Genomic DNA, 8,423 nt, shown 5'->3' on the forward strand with positions numbered 1-8,423 from the left:
AAGATTTATTTATTTGAGAGAGAGAGTGCATGCATGCTCCCGAGTAGAGGGAGGAGGGGCAGAGGGAGAGGGAGAAGAAGAGAAGCAGGCTCCTTGCTGACCTGGGAGCCCGACGGGGCTCCCAACACTGAGATCATGACCTGAGTTGAAACCAAGAATTGGATACTTAACCGACTGAGTCACCCAGGTGCCCCCGAACCATCTTCTGTGGAACCCCAGGATTCTGAAAAGATGCTTCAGGGACTGAAGTTAGAGATGGGGTAGGGGGAGGAAGTGGTGATGGGAGATTGAGGAGAAGGCTCAGAGGCTGCATTTTCATTTGACCAGTTTGATATATTAGAGGTATACCGCAGAGGCCATGTTTTGAAAAAGGTTCTTCCCAGCGGGGGAAGCCATTTTTCTAAGACCAGGTGTATTGGGGGCAAAGCTGGGCAGAGCCTATCCCTGACTGTCAGATTCCTGCACTCTGCCCTGCACCACACTGCCTTCCTCAGGCCTGGCGGATGTCCCATAGCTCCTGCAGGACTTAGTAGACCTGAGGTCTGGGTCAAGTTGGCCTATGCTGGGACAGGGGCTGGGTCAATTTCCCCCACCTTGAGGTGCCTGTAGGCATGCTCCCTCCCGCAGGTCACTTACTGCCTGATTTCCAAAGCCAGGCCTGTGGCTCAGAGGCGGCCTTGCTTTGCTGGCTGCCATCTGGCCAGGCCCCAGTGGCTCAGCTGGACATGGGCCAGCACCTCCAAGTCTTCCTGAGCCAGAGAAGTGTTGACCAGGGCTCAACCTAATGGCCACACAATAGCTGTTCATTCCAGAAGATGAAGGCCTCATGCTGCACGGATACCTTCCGCATGAGAGGACTGGCCTGAGGCTGGCCATACTGCTCCATCCCATGTGCTCAGGACAAGGGGGTGACAAAGCCTGAAGTTCTTTCAGCCCACCTGCATGCTTGATGGGGGAGAAGCACAGAGAGCTCCTGAGGCGTGGAGCAGAGGAGAAGAGAAGAGGGGAAATGACCTGTGAGGCAGGTGGGAGATCCCTTGGCAGGAAACAGAGCCTGGTTGGACTTGTGAGGGCACAAAGGGGGAGTGGCTATGTCTGCGATGAAGGAGCTCATGGTGGTCGGGCAGGGTCATCCATTTGTTGTTCCATAGCTCCCTTTGCATTTCCCCACCTGCTGTGTGCCCCGCGGCTGACTGGTCAATCTCTCACTTCCTGTTGCATTCAGCCAACAGGAAGCCCTGATTCTAGATCAGCTGAAGACAGGAGAGGGAGTTGGGGTATTTATCCCACTAGCTCTTTCCCTGTGGGGTGGCCTTGGCCTGGCTGTGTCACGTGACCAAGGGCCTCTGCTGTTCTCATGGCAACCTCTCTCCAGAGGTTCTGGTAACTTCTTCCCCTCATCCCTTTGGATCTAAGGAGAGTCCGTTCTCATTGGCCTCAGGGTCCTGCATGACCCCTTGCGGTTTCCCCGTTCTGTGCAAATCTTTGTGAACAGTCTCTTTAATAAACTCTTCTTGAATTATCCAGTTCAAGTGGGCCGTGCATTTCTTGCTAAGGCTTCGGTCAGTGCAGGCTGCTCAGAAGCTGAGTTTGCAAATATGAGAGTGTTCACAATGAGTCTTTTCTTGCATGTGACTCCAGTGAACTCAAGGAATGACGAGGCCTCCCAGGGGGTCTGACTGGACAGACACACCAAGGATGCAAGGCAGGATGCGGGGCAACCTCAAACAAATGAGCAGAGACTTCATTTCCAGTGAAGGGAATCCAGCTGGAGGCATGGTTGGTAGAGGCATCAGGAGGGGACCTAAGGGTCTCCCCCAACCTCACTGAAAAGATATTGCTATGGGGTAGGGGAGGGCAGGAGGTAGAGGGTCCAAGCCAGAGAAAAACAAGGTTAGGCTCTGCCCATGCCTCTCTCACTGTGCTGATGGAGACAGCTGTGCCCTGCATGACTCCAGGGGTACCCAGGGTCCCTCGGCGCATGGCTGCTAAACTTCCAAGGATAAACCCCATTTGCTGGACAAGAATCCCCTGACCAGCCTACACCTCCACACTTGCTCCCTTCCACCCCTGTAAATATCCAGCCTCCAAGCAACCTGCCTTGGTGCTTGTCCTCAAGCTTTGCTAGCTGCTGAGTGCCCCGCCCCCTCCCCAGGACTAGAATCTCTACCCTGGGTGCCATACACTCATTCCAAGCCCGTTTCTCTCCTACACCCATTCCCACCTTATATCAGGGTCGTGTCCCCAGACCTCCAGCCCTGGCGCCGCAGACTTTTGGCTGCGTGGCTTTGGCAAGTCACATCTTCTCTTTGGACCTCAGTTTCCTTGTCTGTGAAATGTCACAATGGCTAAAGGTGTATCAGGGAACCTCTCCTGTCCCTTTCAGGCTTAAACAAATCCATAGATGCATGTCCTTTGTCCCACTGATAGATGACACAGGAGAAGAGAGCATGTTTCACTCATTCATCTTGTGTTCCCACAGCACCTAGCAGAGGGCCCCGCCAGCAAGGGTTGAATGGGTGGACTAGTGGGCGGCTGGGTAGATGATAAATCTCCCCGGAGTGGAGAAAGGCAATTCATTCCATGGCCCTAAGTTGATAGAAATGTCCCCTGAGAACTTCCCACTGCCTCTGCCCACCTCCTGACTAATCCTGCTTGTTCTCATTTGTAACCCGGTCCCCTGAGCAGACCACCCCCCCCCCGCCTTGAAAGTGCATTGGAACCAGCACTAATAGGTACCCTGTGAAGGAACACAAGAGACCAGCAGCCACAGTCACCTCTAGGGTGTGAGCTTGGGGGACTCGGGAGAAAGAAAATGTTCCTGTATTTCCTCTTGTTTTCTTGGGATTTTTTTTTTTTTAAACCATGAATTACTTAAAAAAAAAAAAAAAAAAAGATTTTACTTATTTATTTGACAGAGAGAAAGAGAGAACGCACAAGCAGGGGGAGAGGCAGGCAGAAGGAGAGGGAGAAGCAGATGTCCCTCTGAGCAGAGATCCCAATGCAATGCAGGGCTCGATCCCAGATCCCAGAATCCTGGAATCATGACCTGAGCCGAAAGCAGATGCTTAACCAACTGAGCCATTCAGGCGCTCCAACTGTGAATTACTTTTATAATTTAAAGGAAGTGCCTTCAAAGGAATAGTAATATACCAGTGGTTGGTGATTATTTGTTTCTTCCAAAGAGAAGAACCGGTAGCTGAGAGGGCAGGATAGAGGAACAGGGACAAGACTCACTTGTCGACTTCTATTATGTGGGTACCTTTGGGATTTCATACCATGTACATCGATCATCTATTTTTTTAAAAACCCACAACTTTAAGAAATCACTAATTTGTGTATAGATATTCTTATAGAGAAACGAGGCTCTTTCACTTGGCAATAGCTCACTTAATCCTCAGCACCCCCTGGGGTAGCCACTATATTCAGATGAGGGAACTAAGACTCACAGAAGATCAAAGCTTTGCCTGATCTCCTCCCTTGGTATAATGTGGCCCCTGAAACTCACACCCCAGTTTTCTAACCCTCAAGCAGGCTGCCGATGAGGCTCCGCTTACCAAATATACTTCCATTACAGAAAAACAAATTGGCATTTTAGTGTATGAGTCAGTCTCTGGAAAGTTTGTTTATTGTGAGTCAGCCCCCCTGAGCTCTGGCCCACTGGAGGCAGATGAAATGACAAAGTTCCCCAAGGCTGCCAAGCTGAGGCCGAGACCCAGGGCTGAGGAGACCTCTAATAAACCCACACAAGACGGGCTTCTCGGGCCCCTGTCACATTGCAAACCCTCACCTTGACTCTGTTACTTTAAACTTCCCTCACCCTAGGAAGGCTTCACTGGTGCTGCCCACGAGCTCTGTGAGCTACTCCCTTGCCACTCAAAACATCCTTGGGCGAAGTCTGCTTTCCCTGACACCCTGAGCTCTCTGCCATTTCACAGCAAGTCTCTCGTACCCTGAGCACCGCATCCCGCTCGTAGCAGGAACTCAATGGACACTTGTGCAATGAATGAATAACCCAATAGTCCGAGACCTGCTCCTGCCAGGCCACCCTACGTGGCTCATTTTCTATGTCCTGCATCTGTGCTGATCATATGTGTTCAGGACGGGAAGGATCCGCCACAGGGGATGGCCTGAGGAGTCCCTGCTCGCCGGATCTCTCTCCCGAGATGAGAACGGGGTGTAGACCAAGTAGATGCTCATCTTGTCGGTGAATGAGTGCTTGTTCCTCCCAGGCTGCCCAGTCCCCCCCACCCTCAGCCCCCACTCTCTAGTTTCTCACAGATAAAGGAGACAGGGGCAGCCCTTCTCCTCTGGGGTGGAGTGGGGGGTGGCTGTGGCGGGGGAGGAGCTCTGGAGGGCTCCTGGCCACCCCTGGGCTGTGGCGCCTCTGGTGTTAGCTCAGCAGAGCTCATGGAAATGGCTCATTCTGTGTCCCCATCTCCATTTCCCCCTTTGCACGGCCTTGCCTCACCTTCGAGACCTCCCCAGCGGCTCCTTCCAGAAAGACGGAGGAGTCACAGGAGACCGAGTTCCATTCTCTCTGGAGCATGTTCTGATGCTCCGGGTGACCCGTCCAGTCACTGTAGCCCCTGCCCACCTCTAACACCACCTCCTAATGAGAGCCCCCTCTCTTCCACTACCACCCCAGCCTGGTAGTAGAATTTCTCCTCCACCATGAATGTCAGCCTCCCTAAGCCCTGGGAGAGCCCAGTCTTGCTGATGAGCTGAAGCTGACCTGGTCTCTGGGCTGAGATCACTGTATGTATCTACCTCACCACCACCACTGCAGCAGGACCAGTACTGATCCCCAAACCCTTTCTCATCATTATCCCATCAGCCCAATGGAGCCATTTATTAGGCACCTACTATGGGCAAGCCTTTCACAGAGGGAGGGGCAGTGGTGCTGGGGACATGACTCTGATCTTTGTGGAACTATAATCTCGTGTGAGCAGCCGCAACATAAAGGGGTCCGTGTGTGAGAAGACATACCAACACTGTGAAGCCAGCCGACCTAGAGTCTGGTCCAGGTCTTCCTACCAGCCTGCTGTGTGACCTTGGACTAGTCCCTTCCCCTCTCTGGACCTTGGTACTACTATCTGTAAAATAAGGGTCTGAACAAGGTCGGCATTTTCCAAACTGCAGTTTGTGACCCATTACAAGATGGTGAAATAAATGGGGTGAGTCAGAACCAGCCCTAAAATATTAAAAAGAAAAAAGGAGCAAACATATCAGAGCACCGCACACGGCAGAAGTGTTACACAAAGAAATTCCCTTTGGGTGTGCATTCGTGTGTACACGTGCATGCCGTGTGTCCGTGCTTCCCTGCAGGTGCTTTCTGACGATCTGTCAGGGACTTTGCACACAGACATGTTGGCATTTCAGGGATCCTGATGTTTGTGAGGACAGTTGGGACCAAAGACTGGAAACTGTGAGTCTACAGTGTCTGCAAATCCAATGTACGATGAGATGGGCTCATGTCATCCCTCCTCCTGTCGATGAGGAAACTGCAAACCAGAGAGAAGTGACCGTGAGCCCTACTGGGTTAGAACCCTTTCCTAGTCCACCATACCCCAAACGGTGGCATGCTACTGTTGGTGGCTGGGGCAAGATGGGCGGAGAAGAGGTAATATTTCAGGAGGCCAACCAGGGAGTCCTCTGGGAGGGTGACTGCCTACTCAAAAAGCCTGTATTTAAAATAAAACAGTTCAGCCTGGCTTCCCTCCCCCACCGAAGGCGGCCTCCACCCTCGCCCTGCTGGATAATTTCTCGACAGACACATTAGTGAAAGCTGGGTTAACTCTTCACGCCCAGCCCCTAGACCCAGACCCCGGGGCCATTCCCTCCCTGGCACCAGCAAAGATTGGATGTTGAGCAGGGGAAGGTGAACCCACAGCCATACTATTTTTAGTCCAAGAATTGGTTGCCAGGGACATTAAGCTAATTCCCTGCCGTATATCAAAGAAGCGACAGCGGCGCTGTTTGCAGGGTCTAATTGTGGGGATTTATTGTAAAATGCAACTTGTCAGGGCTGCCGCGCCTGGGGTTCAATCTCCTTGTCATCAGAATCTGAGCTATTTGCTGATTCCTCCCGTGGAAGGGAAGAGAGTGGGGCGGAGAAGGGGCAGGTGCTGTGCCCTGGGACTCCGGAGGGTTCTCAGCTGACCTTGCACCAGGAGTCCTTGAGCCCAGGAGGGGACAGGAAGAATAAAAGGGATGGAGCCGAGACTGGGGCTAGCAGGAGGCACTGGGGTGGCTGGGCCCATGGGTGATGGGACTCAACCTTAACTTTCTCGATGCCTCCAGATAGGGACAAGAACCCTGTGGGACCAGGTTGCTGGTTTTTCCTTCTGCCCATGGACACGAGCACAGGAGGCTTGGGCAGGGCATACAGCAGGCAGAAGGGGCGTACAATTAGACAGAAGGAGGAGCCCCTTGTCAGGAGGATGCTTGATGGAGGCAAAGAGGGGACAATGTCTGACCTTGGTGATGGTTATCCTTTTGCCCAGAGGAGGGGTGGGGATGAGCAGACCCCTAGCAGAGCCGCTGTGTACCAGGCACACTGGGCAGCCCCTCAGTGGGGTCTTGCTCAGTCTTCTGCTTGAGGGGCAGTCTCTGTACCGGAAAAGCAGAACCTCGATCTCAGAGAGGATGTGTCCAACTCCAGGGTTTTGCTCACCAGCTCTCACTGACCTGGGATCCCAGGAGTTGGAAAGAACCAGTCTTCTTCCCCTTTGCTCCTCCGTGCCTGAAATCCTGGGGCAAAAGGCAATCATCCCCCATCCCTCCGACGAACGTGCCAGGTGCTATGCCAGGGCCTCTGGGACAGAGAAATAGAGTGCGGTGCTCACCCACAAGGGGCTTGCATGGAGAGGTCATTCCGTCCAGCCCACTGCCTCTTCTCATCCCCTCCGAAGTTAGCAGTCTGCATTTCAAATAGCTCTGGAAAAGAAAAGCTTCAACCTTCCCTGGGTCAGGAAGATTTAGGAAGTTTCTTCTCTCCCCTGGGAAGGGGTAGGGGAAGGACGGCTTGGACTCTCAGCATCTTGGGAGAAGACTGGACTCAGGCCTACTTTCCTTATTTAGACACCTGGAGTAATGGTGCAGAACAACCTTATGGGAACGCTAAATGAGAAAAGGAAGGCCAAACGCCCCTGGCCATAGGTTCAACTTTTCCTAGCCAGGTTAAAATTGGGTTGATCATGATAGCAAAACCTTCTGATCGGGTTCCTGTGTTTGCGGTTCTCCTTTATAATTATTTTTAAGTTCTATAAAATTTTGACGGGAGACCACAGACCCTGCCCATGATGCAAACCTCAAAACACGCGCAGACCCAACCCTGAAAATTTCCCCCTCCTTCCCTGCTTTTAGCTACCCAATCCCTCCCTCCGGAGGCTCCAACTTTGTCAGCTTCTTGGTACCCTTCCAGAGATAGTCTGTTTTCATAAACAAGGAATTATGGCTGCATATTCTTTTCGTTTCAAGCAAACATGCTTCTCTGTACCTTGTTTTTGTCCCCCACTTAATTTTTCTTAGAGATGGTCCCAAATCAGCCCATAAAGAGGGTCCCCTGGCATTCCTTTGCCGTGACTGCCTAATATTCCGCTGATCGAATGCAACCATGTTCTACTTATCCCCAGGGCTGGGCATTTAGGTGTTTCCATTTGCAGTGCTGCAAAAGACATCCTTGTTCCTAAATCTTTTGGCATATATAAGTGAATGTCTATAGGATAAATTCTCAGAAGGGGAATGGCTCACCCATGGACAGGTGCGTTTATAACAGCGCTTACTGTCAAATCGTCCCCCAGATCGATTGTGCCGACTTGCACTGTCTTAGAGTAGGTTTCCCCAGATGCAGACCCTGGGATAAGGATCCGAAGGCAGGTAGTTTTTTGGGGAGTGATGCCAGGTAGCCCCAGTAGGGAAGGGGAGGATGAGACAGGGAGGGGAAGAGACCAAGCGAGTTACCCCTACAGTGACAGGAGCTTAGTCCCCCTGAGGAAACTGGGGAGCCTTTGTGGGGCACAGGGCTCAGGGTTATCCCACTGGGGGCACGAGGGCTCCTCCAGAAAGTGGGGTGTCCCGTTGCCCCATCCTGACAACTTATGAGTGGCTGCCCACCCTGCAGCCCCAACCCAGCCTGACACCGGGTCATTCTGTCCTTGCAGGGTCCCTCCTGGCTGCCAAGCCCTAGAGAAGGTTTAGAGGCACGTCTCACGTGACTAGACACTAAGCTCTCTGAAAGGAAACCTCATCTGGCACTTCCGTTGTGCCCGGCTCCCACCCTCCAGGCCTCAGCACAAAATGTGCCCACTCCATAATCGTTAACCTGGCCCAAGAGAAGACTGTGCCCACATTCCCTGGAACCCACACCCTGCATGCCTGCATGTGAGCCCCGAGGCGGGGCAAGGCCACACAGAGGACAC

The sequence above is a fragment of the Mustela lutreola genome, chromosome 15 (genome assembly GCF_030435805.1).
Source record: "Mustela lutreola isolate mMusLut2 chromosome 15, mMusLut2.pri, whole genome shotgun sequence".
Lineage (NCBI taxonomy): Eukaryota > Metazoa > Chordata > Mammalia > Carnivora > Mustelidae > Mustela > Mustela lutreola.